General features: G+C 35.8%; 1 pseudogene; it reads left to right on the forward strand.

Moving 5' to 3' along the window:
- Nucleotides 1-20087, forward strand: part of LOC124993631 (dihydrolipoyllysine-residue acetyltransferase component of pyruvate dehydrogenase complex, mitochondrial-like) — a 124578-nt pseudogene extending 104491 nt beyond the window's left edge.
- Nucleotides 20088-22419: the final 2332 nt, after the last annotated feature.

The raw sequence follows: 22419 nt of genomic DNA on the forward strand, positions 1-22419 counted from the left end.
CATAATATTCATGCGGTTTTGCAACAGCAAAGTCCGAATGAGTCCCTTAGTCCTCTATCCTTTGGAAAGCAAACCCCAGCATGATGCACATCAGACATTATATTTCTCTGTTGCCCATTAAAACCCTGGCATACAGCAGACAGCTCAGTGAAATTCAGACCAGTGCAATCAGAAATGAAACATGAACTTGTGTTTAATGTCACCTATGTTTGACTCACTTCTCCTAGATTCCCCTACAATTTCTCTGAGGCTTTTCCTTTGTACATCATTTAAAAATATATACATTGGTCATTGTATTTCATGTTTTAAAAATACTGCTGTAAAGAAAGAGTTGCTAAATATACCACACATACACCATCAATTTGCAAAGTCAAGTAAGAGAAATGCTCAAAGGTAAGATGAGTATGTCACAGAATGTTGTAGAAACAAAGCAATTAGCTTAGATGGTACAATAGGTGGCTGTTAAAAAAATAGTAGGTGAAAAATAAATAATAGAGGAAAGCACAAGAGCCTGTGTAGCATCAGATTGTAAAGTTTTGGAAATTAATTAGAGATGTTTAATTATCTAATTAATTTTAAGAATTCATTGAGCTCTTAATTCAGCAGGAACACTGCTATGCCTAATGACACAGATTTGAACAAGATATTATAACTGCTCTCAAGGAGTTCAAATTCTCATAGGGAACAGAGTCATGAAAATAATATAGTCAGACACAGTGGCACACACCTGTAATCCCAGCAGCTTGGGAGGCTGAGGCATGAGGATCACAAGTTCAAAGTCAGCCTCAGCAAGTTAGCAAGGTCCTAAGCAACTTAACAGACCTTGTCTCTAAATGGAAAATAAAATGGGCAGAGGATGTGACTTAGTGGTGAAGTGCCCCAGGGTTCAATCCCTGGTTCAATTAAAAAAAAAGGAAAAATGTAGCATAGTCTTAGAATGCAAGAAGCAAGGTGTTCTTGAGGGGGAAAAGGAGAGGAAAGAAGCTTCACAAAACAGGTCTTGGTCTGTGTTGAAGACTAAGTGATGTTTTACTGTACGATTTCTTGCAGAGGAATCAACAAGAATCCAAAGACAGCACATAAAATACTTTGAGTTTTTCCTTGCTCTTTGATTGCAATGGTAGATTTTAAAAATTCAAAAATAAAATTGAAGACAGAACCATGTTTATATTTCACAAAAACAAAAATTAACAGTGGCAACCATAAACTGCAGGCAATGACTTCTTTTTAAAAAATGTTTATATTAGTGAATTATAGTTATACATAACAGTAGGGTTCATTTTGAAATATGCATACATGCATTAATATAATTTGCTCCATTTCAACCCTAGTACTATCACTTTCTCTCCCTGCCTCCCTCCCCTTGTTTCTTTTCCTCTACTCTATTGGTCTTCCTTTTACTTATTTATTGATTTTTAATTGGTGCATTGTCAATATACATAAAAATGAAATTCATTCTGATATATTCATACATTCACATAGCATAATTTGGTCAATTTCATTACACAGTCCTTCCCTTTCTCATCTCTCCTTCCTACCTCTTCTTGGTTAAGGGCACTTCCTCTACAGCACTGTTCTTGCTTCTATTTTTGTGGATCCCTCTCCCCTTTTTATAGTTCCTTATTTATCTCTAGCTTACACAAATGAAAGAAATTATTTGACCCTTGACTTTCTGAACGTAGCTTATTTCACTTGGAATGATGTTCTCCAGTTATATCTGTTTACCAGCAAATGACATAATTTCATTCTTCTTTATGGCTGAGTAAAATTTCATTTTCATATAGACCATATTTGCTTTATCCATTCATCTCTTGACAGGCACCTGGGTTGGTTCCATAACTCAGCTATTGTGAATTGCATTGCTATAAACTTTTGTATGCATGTATCACTATGGTATGCTGATTTTAGTTCTTTTGGATAAACACTAAGGAATGGGATACCTGAGTCATGGGGTAATTCCATTCTTAGTCCCTGAAGGAATCTCCATTCTGCTTTCCAGAGTGGTTGTACTAATTTTCAGTCTTACCAACAATGTATGAGTATACCTTTTTCCCCACATCCTCACCAGCATTTATTATTATTTGTATTTTTGATGGGTGCCTCTCTGAATGGAGTGAGATGAAATCTCATTGTAGTTTTGATTTGCATTTCCCTGATTTCTAGGGATGTTGAACAATTTTTTACACATTTATTAGCCATTTATATTTCTTCCTTTGAGAAATGTCTGTTTGGGTTTTTGTTTGTTTGTTTGTTTTTTGTCCTTTATTCATTGGATTATTTGAGGTTTATTTGTGTGTGTGTGTGTGTGTGTGTGTGTGTGTGTGTGTTAAATTTATTGGGTTACTTATATATTCTCAGTATTAATCCCATTGGGAAAGTAATTGGCAAAGATTTTCTCCCATTCTGTAGAATTTCTCTTCATGCTCAGTTACATTATTTACTTAGCCATGCAGAAGTTTTTAATTTGATGCCATTCCTTTTATTAATCCTTGGTTTTATTTCTTGGGCCTTAGAGGTCTTGTTAAGGAAGTAGATGCAGGCAATAACTACTAAACCAGTACCAGTAACACAGTGAGGCTATTGATTTCATAGACAGCAGGGTATATATGGATGAACATCAGGTGGCATAAGCCTTGTTTATTATATTAAATCAGAAGCCAGGACTGGTTTCTCCAAATTATGAGAGAAGTTTAAAAAGCTGTGACCTCTGCCATTGTTAGCTCTTGGGTAAATTCTGTATCTGAGTTGGTGAGATAAAGACAACAATCTTTCACACAGGAGCTAGGCCAACCCTGCAGGAACTCTCTGAGTGAATGGTTTCATCACAGGAGAGTGGCACCTAATTGTGAATCTCATAACTTGTTCTGTGTTGGAGAACAAGACAGGAGGCCATCTGCAAAGCAACTACACTGGACTCAATACCTGTAGCAATTAAGGGACAAACAAAAACCAAAACTTCCAACTTAGAATGAGACTGCATGAAAAGTCTAAAGCTCACAAGGGCAAGTACAACTAACAGAGTCACTGTTTCTCAACAGTGTATAGTGGTTCATGTAGCCAGAGTTACCTTCTTCACTAAAACTGTAGTAATATTAGGTAAAATGTATTTGAAATGTACAACAATTCACATACACACAAATTTTAAAACTCATTTCAAAGTGACATGAAAATAAGGATGTAATGAACAAAATAAATAAAACAGGAGCCCTAAGAAATGCAGGGGTGTACAGCTGGACTTTATTCTGAAGGTATGTGCCAAAGTTTGAAGAAAACACTTTGGTGACTACATATAATCTGGGACAGATGAAGTTCAGAACACTCCCAGATTGACATTCCTCAGCTAAAATGGGGACTTCAAAGGACTCTACAGAATATAAGGGTAAATAGAAAGCAAACACATAGCATAAACAAGAGTAAGAAAAATTGATCTTCTCACCTATGGCACTAGGTGGCAGAAGGAAAAATAAAAGTAATTTCTCTTAGAATTTTTTTTAAATTAGGAGTAACTTCTATATATTAAAATTTACAACTTTAAAACACACAGATATCCAAATTTTGCATTTAATCACAACAAATATGTGCACACCAAAATTTCCATTACCTCAGAGAATTTCCTCATTCATCTTCCCAGACCACATGGCCTCTATCTATGGTATAGAGCTATTATTCTAGCTTCTAACTTTATAGATTAGTTTTACTTGTTCATGAACTTCACATACATGGAACCACACAGTGTGTCCTGTACTGTGTTTGAATCTTCTCACTCACTGTAATAGGCACAACAAGGGACCCATAAAATATCACTTCACTTAAAGTAATAGCCAAATTTCTCATCACCGTTTCCAACTGAATTTATGGTGCTTGCAACAGCTTGAAAGAGCCATATCATGACATTTCCTTCATGAGGAACACACCAGGGTTGAGTCCTAAAAAAAAAAAAGTAAACTTTTTAGGGGTTTACTGTGTTCCTTTTACAGATACCTGGGTTATTATTTCATGCCCACTGTCACAAAATTTGTGAGTCACTTTGCAGTTTCTATAACACTAATTTCATACCCAGACTTGTCATCTAGCAAGGTCCAATGAAAGGACAAAATCATTATTATAAAACTTATGAAAACTTATTTTGCCACCCATTTTGGCCTTTGTTGGTTCCTTAGAGGCATTCTGAAAGGAGCGTATTGGAAAGTAGTAATTATCATTATCATTTGAGCCAATGTCATAAAAAGGATGCAACTCTGAACCACGACTTAGCCCCTCTTTTGGCTGAGGGACTATAGCCTGAGCTTCTGTTAATGATATTAAAGAAAAAAATTACTTAATGACTTTTGTTGAAGGATAACAAGGCAGACTCTATTCAGGCCCATCATAATCGACACCACTCCAGTGGGATTTTGCAGTGGGCGAGAGAGTTGAGCTTAACTCTGAATGTAGCATGGAAAAGTGGGAATTTATAGCCAAGATTTAGGGTGGAGGGTTGGTAGATGGAAAATAATTAAGAAACTCAGGGACAAAGGGATCCTGACTAAACTGACCTAACAGGAAACTTGCAAAAGGCAGCCCAGAGTGATCAGACCTCACCTGGGGAATGATGGAGAATGAGAAATCTGATCACATACCAAGGGTGATAAGATATTAAGAGTGCTCATTTTGCTAAAAAGATTTAGCAGGGTTCTTGCTAAATGTGAACTTCATAAAGGAGCACGTAAATAGTTCTAGAGGAGGTTCAGAAGTTTTTTTTAAAGTTTAGTCAAACAAAGAATCTTTGGCAGAAGGAAGAATGAAACATCACTTCCAAGAATTGAGAGGGCGCAATTCAGAGTATTTAAAATAGGAAGCAACCAAAGGATTATCCTTTTCTGAGAAACAGCCATATTTAATGATCAAACTGCCTTGTTAAATTGTTTAGACCACATGGAGGTGAGAAAGATGAAGTCAGAAATGTTTTTAAACCAAAATGTGAGGAGGCTATTTCAACACTCAGCAATACCAGATGCCTGTGAATGGACGGTAGGAAGCATGACTATACCTGAGTCCTCTCAAGTATCAGCCCATTTCTTGAGTGCCCTTTGCAATAAGTCTTACCACTGTCAGACTTGCTTAAGTATCAAGAATCTGAAAACATGGCACTAATTAGTGTCAAGGGTCATACCTATTGGGCTGGAATCAGCTGATCAAGCTAAAATAGCAACACACCAACTAGAAAAAGTAACAAGAGTGATCCATCCCAGTGACTCCAAGTGTGTCACTAGTTCAATGTCAGTCAGTTGTCCAGTGGAATGCAATGGCTTGCTCCTCCTACAATGTGGCCTCTCTGACCATGAACCAAATGGATCAACTTTTGCAGAAACAACATATCTGGCATCATGAATGTCCTCTGAGTTGGAAATATTGAGTCCTGTAAAGTACTCAGTCTATGAAGGGGGATGTGGGGCCATGTCCAATGCAGTGATGACTCCAGGTAGCATTGTGGGCAGGGAAAGCTTAGTCCACAGCCAGTTGCAGTTTGTATCAAAAACTGGACCCTCATCATGATCATTTACAAAAGACACCCAGGTAGTTCAATCACATTGTTTCCACAGTTCATGGCCTCAGAGAGGAGCAATTTAAATTTACAAATCGTGGTTTTTCAAGCGAAAAGACTAACCAGCTAGACCATTAGTAACAGAATCAAATGTAACAAGGTTCCTTCAGCAAAGTATTAGCCAGAACTATGAGAATGACCTTAAATTGCTACCCACGGAGTGGAACAACCACATCCAATTTTGGTTCTCTACGACTGGTACTTAGGCTGAATAATTGTAGCAGCCAGAAGACAACATTGAATGTCAGCCTAACTGAACTATTGGTGAACCAGGTCTAGGCATTTAGAGAACCTCTGTGGACTGAAGGCCCTATTTAGTCAGTGGCTTTGCTTGAGGCATTGCATGTGAGATAAACTTTCCCCCAAGAATACTGTAAAGCCAAGATGGCTCCAGGACCAAGCCAGCCGTTCTTGGATATGCTACTTCCATGTAATAAGCAAGGTTTCTTTGAGCCCTTCTTACCATGTTATTGATTGTATTTTAGGTGAACACATCCTACTGGGCAATTTCATTGAAAGGGTAATGAGGACATGGATTCTGTGTCAACTTAATAGCTGCTTTTCAAAATGAGTGTATCTGATAGGCATGTTAGAAAGTTGACAAGTCCAAAATCTCAAGGTGTACCTTCAAGTAGAGGTTGCTTCCTTTGCCTGAGCCACCAGTTGACAACATAATTATTTACAGATGCTTATGAATCAAACTAGTTTTATTAGATTGCAAGGTCCAAAAAAATCACAACACTTCTATACATGTGACCCTGTTCAATTGGGGAAGTCCACTTTGGAACTTACGGGATGACAAAAATAAAAGTATCTAAATATCAATTCCTGAATTACATTCAGATGTAAAAGCAACAGCAAAATGGTCCAAAGGGACATGTCCACAAGGTCACCTTGCTACCCTTCCACATTATAAACTTTATCAAACTCCCATTAAGTCAATATGAACAACCCCTCCCACTATAGAGAAGGCCCTGGTAAAATATTGACTTATGGGGCCTGCATCAAACAGTCATGAAAGTTCAAGTTTCTCCTTGTCCTGATGTTCCCAGTACATTTTAATTGTTGATTTAAACTTAGTCCACCTTGGGGACAGACAACTTGGTCTTACTTCTAAACATTTTTCGTTTTAAAATAACTGAACTTTAATGCAGATGTGAGTATGAAGAAAGCTACTATCTACCAAGAAGCAAAGTACATTCACTATATTCAATTTATTTTTTTTTATTTTTTATTTTTTTGGCACCAGCAATTGAACCCAGAGACACTTAGTCACTAAGCCACATCTCCTGCTCTTTTTCATTTTTTATTTTGAGACAGGGTCTCTGCTAGGTTGCTGAGGCTGGCTTTGAACTTGTAATCCTCCTCTCTCAGCCTTCCAAGCCACTGGTATTACAGGCATGTGCCACGCTCACTTTTCATTTTGTGACACATAGCAACTTTAAACTCAAACAAATGAATTTCCATACTTCTGTCCACCCAAAGCTTTATTATTGATGCCATCAATTCCAGTTTTGAGACCCTCTTTACCCAGCAATCACAGCTATACTGCCTCCATCTAAGCATGCAGGATTTTCACCCTTCACCTTTTTTGAACTTGAAATACACAATGGAAACTGTTTAAAAAAGAGTATGCGTTAATATGGAGAATTCACTGACTATAGTTATGATAGTTTCTTTTCATCTGGTTTAAACACAAAGGGTTAGTGGATTTTTCTCCAGGGTTGTGGGTCTAGCTGCAAGAATTTTTCTGAATTTCTTTGGGTTGGTTTCTCATTCTTCAAGAGTCGTCTTCATCTTATCAATTCAGTTCAGGGAAGGTAGAGCTCAAAAATAGTCAATGCTTTTTGTATGATTGCCACAGGAGTTGTTATATCTCAATAACTTTTCCCCCAAGAAAGCCAAAGCTTTCTTGCAGCCGCTAGGATCCACTGCAAAATTCTGAAACCTGTTATTGCATTTCTGACTGAGTTTAGGGTGGCTTATAGACTTCACAGGGTCTACACCATATAAAGACAGCTTTTGCCATTCTTCTTTTAACAAGCCTGACATATCCCTTCTCATCATCTCCCAAGAGAAGAAGTTAAAGTTCTAATAATTTGCCTTATATTGACCAGAGCGGTCCCCAACCCCCATTCCCATGCACACTCATGTGGTGTTTACATTTCTGTACCTGTTGTCTGAAAGGAGTTGAAATCTTCTGCCAGCCTAGGACTGCCCAAGTCCTGGTTTTTATAGTGGGTCAAACTTGAAACTTCCTGCCAGATAGCTGAGGAAGTCCCACCTGACACAAGCAAATTACCAACAAGTAGGTCACCATTTACACAACTGCCTTGGAACCTCCTCAGCCACCAACCACCTCCTTAATTTCTTCTCATACCAAACAATAAAGTAGAAAATGTTTTGTTGTCTGTTTACCATAGGATTTGAAAAACAAGTTCTCACATTTTCCAAAGTTCTATTAATAGGCTTACAAGCCCTCTTCCTTTTCTATTACAGAAACAGGTCTGTCAGCATTTTCTGTGTTGTTGACCAAGGATAAAATCTCCTTCCTAGGGGACAAAAGGCAGCGAGTACACCCGGCCCTGGTACCCAATTTTGATTTCTAAATAAAATTCCACACTAAATGATCCTCTAATAAAGTATGAAAACAAAACTGGATAGAAAAATTATAAATCAACTTGAGAACATCTAGTTGAATAAGAAAGTCAGTGAGGGCTGGCCTTGGGGCTGAGTGATAGAGTGCTTGCCTAGCATGTGTGAGGCAATGGGTTCAGTTCTCAGCACCACATATATAAATAAATAAATAAAATAAAGGTCCATTAACAAGTAAGAAAAAAAATTTTTTTTTTAAAAAGAAAGTCAATGAGTGCTCAAAAAATGAGGAGTCTCTGTTAAAAGAAATGGAATCTGGCTTGAAGGAGTTGTATTGGACTAGTCAGAAAAAAAAAATTTTGAGACAAAATAAATGATAAGAGGAATAAATAATTACACATCAAATGTTTTTATGGTGACCATCAATTCACACTTATGCCTGAAAATAAAAAGTTTTTTTTTTTAAATTAAGGAGAAAGGATGAAAGGATAATAAATTTTGAACTAATTAATGAGTTTTAATTCACCAATTTGTAACCACCTTGCTAAAATAGATTCTTATAATAGACGTCATTTGAGAGGCTGTTATTTTGCCAAGGCTGCTGTAACAAAGTAACATAAATCTAGTGACTTAAAGCACACATGAAAATATGTTTTTCACAAATGTGGACACTAAATTTCCAAAACCAAGGAGTCAGTAGTTTGTTTCTCTTAGACCTCTCTTTTTGGCTTGTGTCTGGTCATCTTCCCTTTCCACATCCTCAGATGGCTTTTCTCATGTATATAGGCAACCATTGTGTCTTGCTGTGTGTCCTAACTTCTTCTTACAAGGATACCAGTTAGACTGGCCACCCTAATGGCCTCATTTTAACTGGATTGCCTTTTTAAGGGTACTATGTTTAAATAAAGTCACATTCTGACTTATGAAGGGTGGGGACTTTAACATAATGATTTGGGGAGGACACAATTCAACCCATATCAGATGCTAATATCGCTGGTTGAAAGTTAATGAGAGAGTCATATTTGCACAGCACAGCATTCCCCATCCCCCAACAGGTTACTTACCCATTGCAAAGAACAGAAGCAGTAACAGCACAGTACTCTATGAACATATACAATGGAAAAAAATATATGGGGTGATGAAATGTAAGCCATAAATAATTAATGAAGCTCACTGATATCTTCCAATAGACTCATTGAAAAAATATACACATTCATATGTTTATCACTACCGAAACTGTAAAACCTAAATATAATCATGATACAACAACCAGATATTTCCAAACTGGAGGACATGCTATAAAACAACTTGTCTATGGTTTTTAAAAATGTCCAAGTAATAAAAGAGTAGTTCCCTCGGGGTATTTACACCCTGTGTGAATCTAATGCCTTGTTTTAATGAGTAGAATTTTCCAAAAGTGGTGGGACGTTATTTATATGATTAGGCTCCAAAGTACTGTAACTTACATCCTGTTTACTCGCTCCTGTCTTGCCTTCTCAGTTGTTCTGGTGAAGCTGGCTGCAATGATGTGAGCCTACCACACGGAATAGACTTAAGGGAGGCCTCAGGACAACAGCCTTCAGGAGTCTGAGACTTTAGATCCAATGGTCCATAAATTTTGCCAACAAATGCATTAGGATTTCCTCCCAAGTTGGGCTTTGGAATGACTCCAGTTCAGCTGACACCTTGACTAAAACCTGTGAGAGATCCTGGAACACAGAACTAAACTAAGACCTGTCCAGATTCCTAATCCACAGAAATTTGTATGAAAATGTTATTTTAAACCACTAAGTTTTAGGATAATGTGTTATGTGGTAATGGATAACTAACACAAAGCATAGCTGAGAAAATTTTGTGGATTAAAGTAAACTAAAGAAACATGACAACAGAATGAAAAGTATGATCCCAGACTGAATCCTGAAACAGGAAAAAATGTTAAAATATTGTCGTGAAAGACATTGTTTAAAAAATTGAAATTGAAGTATGAACTACCTATTAAACAATATCATGAGAATTGTCAATTTTCTAAGTTTGGTAGTTGTACGACAGGAACGTATCTCAAATATCTTTCTCAAATATACTAAATTATATAGGTACAGTGTATCTTGATATCTGTAACTTGCAAAATTTTCAGTGAAAATATGAAGGAGGAAGAGGAGAAATGTGTGTGTGTGTGAGAGAGAGAGTATGTGTGTGTGTGGAGAGAAAGAAAGAAAAAGAAATTGCAACAATACATTAATTTTTTTTTTTTTTTTGTACTGGGAATTGAACCCACAGGCACTTCATCACTGAGCCACATCCCCAAACCTTTTTATTTTTTATTTTGAGACAGGGCCTTGCTAAATTGCTTAGGACCTAAGTTACAGAGGCTGGCCTCAAGGCTGTGATCCTCCTACCTCAACCTCTCTAGTCACTGGGATGACAGGCATATGCCATCATGCCCTTGTAACAATATATAAATTGAATCCAAGTGAAGAGTGCATGAGAATTCATTTTACTTGCCTCACTATTTTTTATTTCTCCCTCACATGACAGCTTTCACAGACAGCTTAAAAGTACAGTGATTATCCCCTATGTGTCTTCTGTTACCAATAATCCACAATATTGCTAGATACATTAAATCTTCCATTGCCTTTCTGCACCTTTGAGTATTCTTGTTGGCAAAAAAGATGGACTAGAGCTAAGGGCTGTTTTAGCATTTATTCCTTAGAGATGTGCAGCATCTTTCTGTGTGTTTTATCATTTTTATTAATACATATTGATGGTACATGTTAATGGGATTTAGTGTGATATTTCCATACTTGCATACAGAAAGTACTAACCAAACTCAATCTCCCTTTATGCACTTACCTTCCACCCTCCAAAACCTTTCCAAATCTCTAGTAATCACTATTCTACTTTTAGGTTGACTTTTTAAACTTCCACATAGAGGAGAGAACATGTGGTACTAGTCTTTCTGTTTCAGGTTCTTTTCACTTAATGACCTTTAGTTCCATCCATTTTGCTGCAAATGACAAGATTTCATTTTTCTTCAAGGCCAAATGATACTCCATTATGAACATATATGACATTTTTGTTATCCATTCATCTATTGATGGACACCTAGCTTGATACCATATCTTAGGTATTGTGAATAGTGCTAAAATAAACATGGCCACACAGATACTTCTTTAGTAGGCTGAGTTCATTTCCTTTGGATATATACATACGGTGGGACAACTACATTCTATGGTAGATCTATTTTTAGTTATTTGCAGACCCTCCATACTGTTTTTTATAATGGTTATACTAGTTTACTTTCCCACCAACACAATATAAGTTTTTCTCCACATTATCACCAGCACTAATTTTTGTTCTTGATGTTGATTTTGTTGATAATAGCCATTCTAACTGAGATGAGATTTTAATCTCATGGTAGCTTTGACTGGCATTTCTCTGATGGCAAATGATATTGAGCATTTTTTCCATGTTTTCTGGGGGGGGGGATTTGTATTTCTTATTTTGAGAAGCATTTATTCATTTTTTAACTGCATTATTTGTCTTTTATGTTAATTTTTTGACAAAATCTTGTGTTGTGGACATTAACTCTCTGTCTGATGAAGACGTCAATTTTTTTCTCCCATTCTGTACGTTGTCTCTTTCCTCTGTTGACTGTGCACTTTGCTGTGCAGAAGTTTTTCAAGAGACTGAAACTTAACTTCTCTACTAAACAGAGTATCAATCATTATAAAATTTTCTATTTAAAAGCTTCTATTTAAATGCTGTGCCATGAAGTAACTGGTTCAACTGAGATCCATTTGATTTTTCTCTCTATTCAGATGCATTTTGTAATCAACACCTGAAGATGTTATACAGAGAAATGACATTTCAAATCTGGTTGAAATAAATTTATGTCAGAAGCCTGAATGAAATTATAGCCCTCATAAATGGGTCTGGAGAATAAATTTATTTTGTAAAACAGAGTAGCAAATGTTTCTTTTTTCTCTTTAGTAGGAAGTTGGAGCAATTGGGAATTGTTCTCAGTTATGATTCTACCTAAATTTCCATTGGAATGTGCTGGGGTGGTGGGGAAACACCTGTTAAAGGAAAAAGAAAAGCATGCTAAATTAATTAGAAGTAAAATGTGGAAAGACTGATCCACAACTGAATCCAGGAAGCTTTTAAACCCACATTTATTTGCACAACAACCATAAATTCTGTGTGCTGTTTTGTAAACATAATTTATTCAAACTCACTGAAAAATATATTTTATCTATATTTTGACTTTTGAAAAAATTATACTATTCTTAGAGTTTAGTTTTTAAAAGTAAAATAAAAACATATTGACCAAGAATATGGATAGATATATTTATAAAAGCATCCTCCAAGATTATTAATAAATGCATGAGTTACTGCTTTGGACTTCACAAGCAGTAAATTATCAACTCCTATAAACAAAATTCACAAGACTGGCCAATGATATAGTTGTTAGTTTATAATTCATGGAAATCACTTAAGTAGCTTATTTCTTTTTAGATTCTACTCTAATTTATAGAACATGTTAAGTATTTTAACATCTTAAAGGCATCTGCTTTCCTTGTTCTAAAGTAGGATACCTGTGCTCAAACTGACCCCACAATCAGTAGATGTGTATGAGTGTTTACACACACACACACACACACACACACACACACACCAACCAGGTCTGATTCAATCTGTCTTTTGTTCTTTCACTTTTCCTTTTTCCTATATTATGGAAACAGCCTCATAAGATTTGCTTCTCTATGAACTGCTCTTTTGTGTTTTCTCTGGATCATATGCTATTATATTATTACTGTAGAGTTTTAATAACACTCAATGACACTGATTTAGCCTAAAAGACACTCTGTCCTCATCCAATAGATGCTAAATTATTTGAAACTAAATAGCTACTTTGTTTCTCTTATCTTCAAATTTTCAGTGGGAGGAGGGCATTTGTCAATGTAGAAGTCTCTGTTCCATGATAATTAGAAAAAAATGACACCAAGAGTAATAATGGGTTGGAGTCATAGGAAATGGAAGCATGACAAATCTTTCCCCATTAAGTGTCGGTGTTATTGATAGCTTCCTTTAATATTGTGTTTCCTGTGCTGGTTTTGTAGTTACCCGGCATAATTTTGACACTGGGTCAATTTCCAAAGTAAAGAATTTCTTATTAAAAAAGAATTCACTCACTGGATAATCCAAATATAAGCACATACACAGTACCTAGCAGTGTGTGTCATTGAATACTTAAAAAAAAAAAAAAAAGAGTTAAAAAGTTTAACTTTCTCTTTTTAGGATTTGAAAAAAAAATAGTTAAAAATGACACTCTTGCTGAATAACATTTAGAATCATTGCCAAACACTATTTTGTAGGATTACTTGCCACTATTTTGCATTTTTGATAGGTACTTCTTTCATAATATTATTGCATCAGGATTCGTATAGCTCCACCTAACAATGTCTTCATGCTGTAATGGACTACTTCCTCCGATCCCAGAAGAGGCACAGACCTCAATATAACAGTAATTTCATCTTGAAGAGATCTTATTTAAGAAATGATCTTTTAGAATCTAAATGTTTTCCCCTAAAGCAACGACCTCCTTTACCTCCACACCCCAAAGCCCAAAGCCCAAAGCACTTATTTGACTTTATATAGGTGCTAATGACTGACTCTTTGACACAACTTTCCAGAGACTCCTTCAACTCCATAAGTACCCTGAAGTCTTAGAAACAGCAAGTTGTATTAGTATTGATGTTTTCCTGATTCTTACTAATTCACTATGAAATTTTCCCTTCTAGAAGTTTAATTCTCCCATATGTGAATAACAATAATTAATGATGATGATGATAATTTTACCTTTATAGTGTCAATGTTATAGTTATGAGATTTTTATGAGTTTATAAGGTAAGTTTGTAAAAACTTGTTTGCCAAAAGAGTGCCCTCAGAACAAGAGAGATTTGGTAGCATGTAGAAAGAATCACTTTGTTTTTCTAAAGCACACTTTACAGGGACAATTAGGCACCTTCAACATAAAAGGACTAAATTCTCCTATCAGAAGACACAGAGGGGCTGAATGGATAAAAAATAATTAAAAAATAAGATCTGACTGTGTACTGTCTACAAGAGACACAATTTGTGTTTAGGGATATATATATATATATACATATATATATATATATATAGGCTGAAAGTGAAGGGATAGAAAAAATATTACTTGAAAGTAGAATGCTAAAGAGAGCAGGAATAGCTATGCCTATATCAGATAAAATGGAGTGTAGGTCAAAAAACTGTAAAAAAGAAGATCATTATGATAAAGGGGCCAGGTGATCAAGAAGGTATAATGACTGTAAACCCAATATTGAGCACCTAAATATAGAAAGCAACTATTAACAGATCAGAAGATAAAATAGTAGCAAGGAACTTCAATACTTCACTTTTAACAATGAATAGATTATCCACAAAGAAAATCAATAAGGACACATTGGACATGATCTACATTTTAAAGCCAATGGACCTACCAGACTCTATGACCATTCTATTCAACAGCAGCAGAATACACATTCTTCTCCAGTGCACACAGAACACTCCAGGACAGAACCTATGTTAGGACATGAAACAAGTCTTAACAGGTTTAGGAAGGCTGAAATCATGTCAGGTTTATCTTTTCTGAACACATTGGTGTGAAATGAGAAGTAAAAATCAAGAGGAATACCAGAAAATTCATAGTCTTGTGTGGAAATTAAACAATATACTAATGAACAAGCAATGGATCAAAGGGGAAATTTAAAGGAAGTTATAAAATATCTTGAGACTAATAAAAGTGGAAACACAATACACCAAAGCCGATGTGATGCATCAGAAGCAATTCTAAGAATATTTACAGCAATGAACGCCTACATTAAAAAGCAGTATCTCAAATAAACAACCTTGGGGATCTCAGCGACCTAGAAAAAGAAGAACAAATCAGAGTCAGCAGAAGGAAGTAAATAAAGATAAGAGCAGAAGTAAATCAACTAGAGAATTTTAAACATCTATAGAAATATCAACCAAACCAAAAGTTGTTGTTTAAAAAAATGCAACAAACTTTTAGATGGACTAAGAAGAGACAAGATTCAAATGAAAGACAAAAAGTGAAGGTATTGTAATAGATGCTTAAAAGATTAAAAGGATCCTATGAAAGTAAATAAATAATAAGATGCCAAAGTTGAATAACCCAGAAAATATGACTAAATTCTGAAAATATACAGACTACTACTACAGTTGAATCATGAAAAAATAGAAAGTCTGAACAGATACTAATCATTAAAGAGATTAAAGTAGTAACTGAAAACACCCCAACAATGAAAAGTCCAGCATCAAACAGCTTCATAGCTGATTTCCAGCACTTTCAAAGAAATTTAATACCATTCCTTTTTAAACTCTTCCAAAATATTGAAACAAATTTATTTATTTATTTATTTATTTTTTATTATTATACACAAATGGGATACATGTTGTTTCTCTATTTGTACATGGCGTAAAGGCATACCATTTGTGTAATCATAAATTTACATAGGGTAATGTTTGATTCATTCTGTTATTTTTTTCCCTTCCCCCCACCCCTCCCACCCCTCTTTTCCCTCTATACAGTCCTTCCTTCCTCCATTCTTGCCCCCCTCCCTAAACCTAACTCTAAACCTAACACTAACTCTTCCCACCCCACATTTATTTTGATACCAGCATGACCCCACTACAATACCAAAATCAGATAAAACCACTCAAGAAAAAGAAATCTACAGATCAATATCTTTGAGGAATATAGGTCCAAAAATTCTCTAATAAATGTTAGCAAACCACTTTCAACAGCACTTTTAAAAGATTATACAGCATACTCGGGTAAAATTTATTCCTGGGATGCAAATTTGGTTAAACATACACAAATCAATGTAGTACATCACATTAACTGAATGAATGCTAAAATCAAGTGATTATGTCAATAGATCCAGAAAAAGCATTTGATAAAGTTTAATATTGTTTCATGATAAAAATCTCTCAACAATTTAGATATGGAAGGAAATTTCAAGACAATAAAGCCCATTTATAAAACTTCCACAGATATTATAATTAGTATGAGAAAAAGTTGAAAGATTTTCCTCTGAGATCCAGTACAAGGAAAGGATGTTCACTCTCATCACAGGACTTATTAGCAAGGGCATGCAGACAGGAAAAAAAAAAAAAAAAGAAAAGAAAAGAAAAAGAAAAAAATTAAAAAATAAAAAATAAAAGGCATTCAAGTAAAAAAGAAAAAAAATTATCCCCATTTGCATATGACATAGCCCTATATGCAAAAAACCCTAAAAACCAAAAAGTAAAATCTGTTAGAACCAGGCATGATAGTGCATGCCTGTAATCCCAGCAGCTAGGGAGGCTGAGGCACAAGGATAACAAGTACAAAGACAGCTTCAGCAATTTAATGAGGCCCTAAGCAACTTATAGAGACCCTGTTTCAAAATAAAAATAAAATGGGTTGTGGATGTGGCTCAGTGTTTAAGCATCCCTGAGTTCAGTTTCTGGTACCACTAAGAGTAATAATACTACTACTAATAATAATAAGAAGAAGAACTGTTAGCATAAATGAATTTAGTAATGTTTCAGCATATTATATCAACATTCAAAAATTAGTTGCATTTCTTTGCACCAATAATGACCTATGTGAAAAAGAACTCAAGAAAATAATCTCATTTATCAAAGAGAATAAAATACTGGGGAATAAATTTAATCAAGGAGGTGAAAATTTGTATATGACGTGAAAGAAAATTAATAAGATAGAACAACTGGATAGGTATCTCATGTTCACAGAAGGGAAGAATTAAAATAATATACAAATATATAAATTCAACACAATATCTATCAAAAATTCTATGGTATTCTTTCACCAAAATAGAACATTTGTATGGAGTCATAAAAGAGTACTAGTAGTTCAAGTAATTTGAAGCAAGAAGAGCAAAGCTGGAGAAATCACAATTCCCGATTGCAAATGATCTCACAAAGCTGTAGTAACCAGAGCAATAACAGACCTAGGGAAGAGAATAGAGCCCAGAAATAAACCAAAACACATATTAAAATGGTTTAATGGTGTAAGGGTAGTCTCTTAGATAAATGACATTGGGAAATATGGAAATTCATGTACTGGGCCATACAGTTGTTCTATTTTAATTTTTTGGAAAGTTTTCATACCACTTTTCATAATGGTTATACCAATTTACAGTCCTACCCACGGTGTTCAAAACTTCCTTTACTCCATCTCTTCACCAACACTTGCTCTCTCTTGTCTTTTTGATGGTTTCCATTCCAAGAGGTGTGAAGTGGTATCTCATGGTGGTTTGGTTTGGTTTGCATTTCCTTGTGATATGGAGCACCTTTTCATGCACCTGTTGCTCACTTTTATATCTTCAGTATCACCATCTGTGTCACTAGCAGTGACAGTGGCATTTGGAATAGAAAAGAATACTGACTTTAAAAAGATACAGTTCAAAGGAAACAAACTATTTGATTGAAAACACGATATTTGCCTTTCTTTTTCTAATTTTTTATAGTTGTTGATGGACTTTTATTTTTATTTATTTATATGCTGTCCTGGGAATTGAACCCAATGCCTCACGCATGCAAGGCAGTACTCTATCACTGAGATATGACCCCAGCCTTATTTGTCTTTCTAAAAGTCCTATTTTTAAGATAATTTATGTAACTGTAGCAGTTTTAAATAATTTTTAACTTGGAAAATGTCACTCCTTTGAATAGATTGAAGGACGTTGACCTATTGCTTTCTGAATATCTAAAGTTAGTTTTAACGATGAAAACTTTAATATAAACATTTAAGTGGGTCATAGGAACTTTTGGTGTAGAAGGTCCATTTACACTAGTGACTTTAGTTCCTTCTTGTTTCAAAAGTGCTCAGGGAGCATCTAATGTGCTATGCCTTCTTTTGGTAATCTTTATTAGGATTCATGTGGTAATCAACAACTGCTAATTAAGTGTTTATAGCCTCTAGTAGAGATGTTAATTTTATGTTATTTTGACCTATATTCCCACCAAAGCTCTTTATATTCTCAATTTAAAGTAGACATTATAATTAAAATGATTTATTGATGCTATTAAAGTTAATCCTGCTTGAAGAGCTCACTCCAGAGACCGCATAGGTTTGGGGGCGTGAGGGGACAATGGCACTAAGTGGCGTGTCTGTCTATGACTGCCCGGAGTGCAGCCCCGGGGGCTCAGTGGATGGGGAACTAGTGATCCACGAATAGCCCTGCTTCTCTCCTTGCAAAAGCATCACCACAGGGTGTGACAGGATCCTGGCACTGTGCTGCTAGCCCCAGCTCTGGTGCCCCTTGATGGAATCACTGCTGCAACTTCTGAGATAGCCAGGCAGCAGCTTTACAGTTCATCCCTCAGCCCCGTAATGGAACCAGAAGGTTCCATTGCCTTCTCTTTCCCCTAAAATGCAAGCAGGCACTATAACCCTTTAGGAGACAAAATCAATGAGGGTGATCTAATTGTAGAAGTTGAAACTGATAAAGTAACTTGGATTTAAGAGCCTGGAGGGATGCTAAATGGCAAAGATCATTGCTGTTAGAAATGTTCCAGTTGGAGCCATCATCTGTATCACAGTTGGAAAGGCTGACAATATTGAGGCCCATAAAAATTATACATTGGATTCCTCAGTGGCACCTACCCCAAAATCAGCCCCAGTGACTTCTGGTCAGGCTTCTGGTAGCTCATATCCCACTCACACTCAGGTACTTCTTCCTGCCTGCTTTCCCACCATGACCATCAGAGATGAGGGGGAAAGTGGGTGAGAAGCTAAGTGAAGGAGACTTAAAGGCAGAAAAAGAAAGTGACAAGGTCACTATAGGTTTTGAAGCACGGGCAAAAATCCTGATTCCTGCATATGCTGATTATAGGCTAACTGAAGTAATTATTTAAACCCAGGAGCACCACCACCTACCCAACCCTGGGAGTCACTATTCCTCCAACTTCCCAATCTTTAGCTCCTGCATCCTCAATCTGTTTTCCAGCTGCTCTTACTAAAGGAAAGGGTGTTTGTTAGTCTCCTGGCAAAAAAGAAAAGTTGGAACAGGATGAGATGGCAGAATCATCAAGGTCATTAACTCTTTGGTGCCTAAAGTTGCTCCTGCCCCAGTACCTGCTGTGCCTCCCTGGAATCCAGGGATGGCATCCCATCCTAAAGGTGTCTTCACAGATACCCGTCAGCAACCTGGGTCAAGTTATCACACAGTAGTTTACGCAATTGAAGCAAACCATTTCTCATTATTAACTTTCTATTGATAAAAATATGGGAGAAGTTTTGTTGGTATGAAAAGAACTTAATAAAATGTTAGAAGGGAAATGCAAAATTTATGTCAACTTCATCATAAGAACTTCAGCTTTGGCATGTTTAAAAGTTCCTGAAGCAAATTCTTCTGGGATGGACATGGTTATAATACCATGTTGTCGGTGTGGCAGTCAGGACTGCTGCTGGACTTACCACACTTATTGTGTTTAATGCACATATAAAATGACTGGAAACCATTGTTAATGATGTTGTTTCTTTAGCAGCCAAAGAAAGAAAGGGTAAATGACAGCCACGAGAGTTCCATAGTGGCACTTTTCAATCACCAATTTAGGAATGTTTATGAGTAAGAATTTCTCTGCTGTTATTAACCCACCTCAAGCATGCATCTTGGCAATTGGTGCCTCAGAGGATAAGTTGGTTCTAGCAGACAATGAACAAGGATTTGATGTGGTCAGCCTGGTGTCTGTTACACTCAGCTGTGATTATTGAGTCATGGATGGAGCAATTGGAACCCAGTAGCTTTCTGACTTTAGAAAGTACCTTGAAAAACCTATCACCATGTTGTTATAATTACCCCCCAAATTTCTCTACTCTTCCAGGCAAGAAATTGGTTCATTCTTATCAAGATATTTATATGTTATTAAACAGGTGGTCGTTTTAAAGTTAACTAGTTATTTTTTAGTCTGTCTAGATAAGTTATTCATAATGGGCATTACTGAATTTTTTTAAAATTCCATTATACTCAAATACTGTGCACACTGAATAATTAAACACCAGATTTTAGGCCACATATGCCTAGTTATGGGGCATGTGACCTAACCTGAAGATAAATATTTTCACTGGTAGATATAGGATACATCTAAATGTGGTTTCCTAGAGACAGGTAACTTGGATAAAACCATACAGTTTGAAATTTGTCTAAAATTGCTTGCCCATGAGAACTCAAGAAAATTGCTTCTCTTAGGAGAAGTGTTTGAATTAAATCAAGCTATACTTTAGAATTTAGCCCTAGTTTGAATTTTGCTATTATAAGACCTTGGTTTTGATTTATCATACATGGGAGGAGTAGAGAACTTCAAGGAAAATAACTGAAACTATAAGAGTCAACAGTTTTTATACCTTTTTACCCAATTTTTCTTTTACTGCTCTATGAATCTCTAAAGAAATGATTTTCCCCTCCTAAGATAAAGATATAAATATAAACCAGCATCTTGGTATAAATGAAAATTTTTGCAGATATGTATTTAAACAACTATATAATTCCGAAGCAGAATTCTGCAACTACCTCTGAATAAAAGAGCATGCTTATAGAATTTAACAGAAGTTAAGAAGTTGTATAGGTAGAATTTTCCCTCTAAGATCAACTGATAGTTAATTGCAAGTTAACTTAGATAGCAGAATTTATTAATCAAGTAACTGGAAAACTGTACGGAATACATATGGAATAAATGTACATTTGTAAACTATGGTTACTAAAGTTGGATATGTGCCAAAGACTATTTATCAGCAAGTCCAGTCTAAAAAGAGGAGAAGGGATACACTGGTGAATTGTTTGGAACAACAATTGATGCCCTGTAGTCCCAGCTACTCAGGCACTGAGGCTAAAGGATCTTTTGAGTCCTCGAGCCTGGGCAATGTATTGATATCCCATCTCAAAAAACAAACACAAAACAAATGATACCCAATAGGAAATGGTAATTTCTGTTTGTGCTAAATAAATACATATTGAAAGGTGTTCTTTCCACCCCAGCATTGTTTTATGTAAAATAAGATAGCCCTAAAATCCTGTTTGCAAGAAAAAGTTAATTATGGCTACTCTATCAGCTTAAATACATTTTTCCATTTTATTATGTTTTACCTTTCTTGTGCAGGGAAGGAAGACATATCCAGGATAATAGAAATGAATTGGGAACATCATCCTAGTTCTAGACTCTCTATTGAATTGACATGTTTTAAGGAATATTTGGAATAATGCACAACTATTTAAAATAAACTTGACCAGTGCTTCCTTGTAAAAATTTAAAAAATACATAATAAAAAGTAAAATTAACCCCATGAAAATGTATTAATGTATAGACTTACCTACCTTTGGGAATTACTGCCTGAGCTAATTTTTAAATTTCCACATTCATTCATTCTTTCATTAATGAGCCAACAATCAGTTTAAAGGGGTAAATAAAGCATACACACACACACACATTTTACTGAGCTGCATCCTCAGCCCTCGTAATTCTTATTCATTCAGCCATCTTCATTCATACCCAAGAGAAATCAAGAGCAGATACGCCTAACACTTTGGTTGAAAGATTAACTGCATAAATGGGTTAATCATAACCCATAACCCATAAATGGGTTAATCAATTCCCTCACCAAAAAGTGAGCCTGCCTCCCATTTTTTTCAGTTTGTGTGGGGATTTTATCTTTTTCCAAAGCCTCCAACTGGGTTTAACACTCCATTAAACAAGGGAAATAAAACCTTACCATTACCAGATAGTTTGCAAAATTACCCCTCCTGCAAAAGAACGAAAGGGAAAGCAATCAAAAGACAGCAAAAGGTGGAAAATATAGGTAACTATTTGTTCCACATAGTCACAATTCTCTACCATAGAGAGAGCAGCATACCTTCTAACCACAAAGGACATTTCAGAACAAATATTGACAAATATTTTCCCATCAATTAGTGACATTTTGTGGAGATAAGCAGCTCCGGCTTCCAGGTCTTGCTATCAATAGGACACAACAAGTTATAGCATGTGCTCTTCAAGAAAAAGGAGACCCAGAAAGTATTATTATTTCCAAAAAGTTTACAAGTATGTAACTAGCTTTCTTACCATGCAGAAACTTAATGAAATCTACATAGGAAACATGGTGACTTCCCTGAAGACACCAAGGAAAAATCAAC

Source organism: Sciurus carolinensis, chromosome 9 (assembly GCF_902686445.1).
Source record: "Sciurus carolinensis chromosome 9, mSciCar1.2, whole genome shotgun sequence".
Lineage (NCBI taxonomy): Eukaryota > Metazoa > Chordata > Mammalia > Rodentia > Sciuridae > Sciurus > Sciurus carolinensis.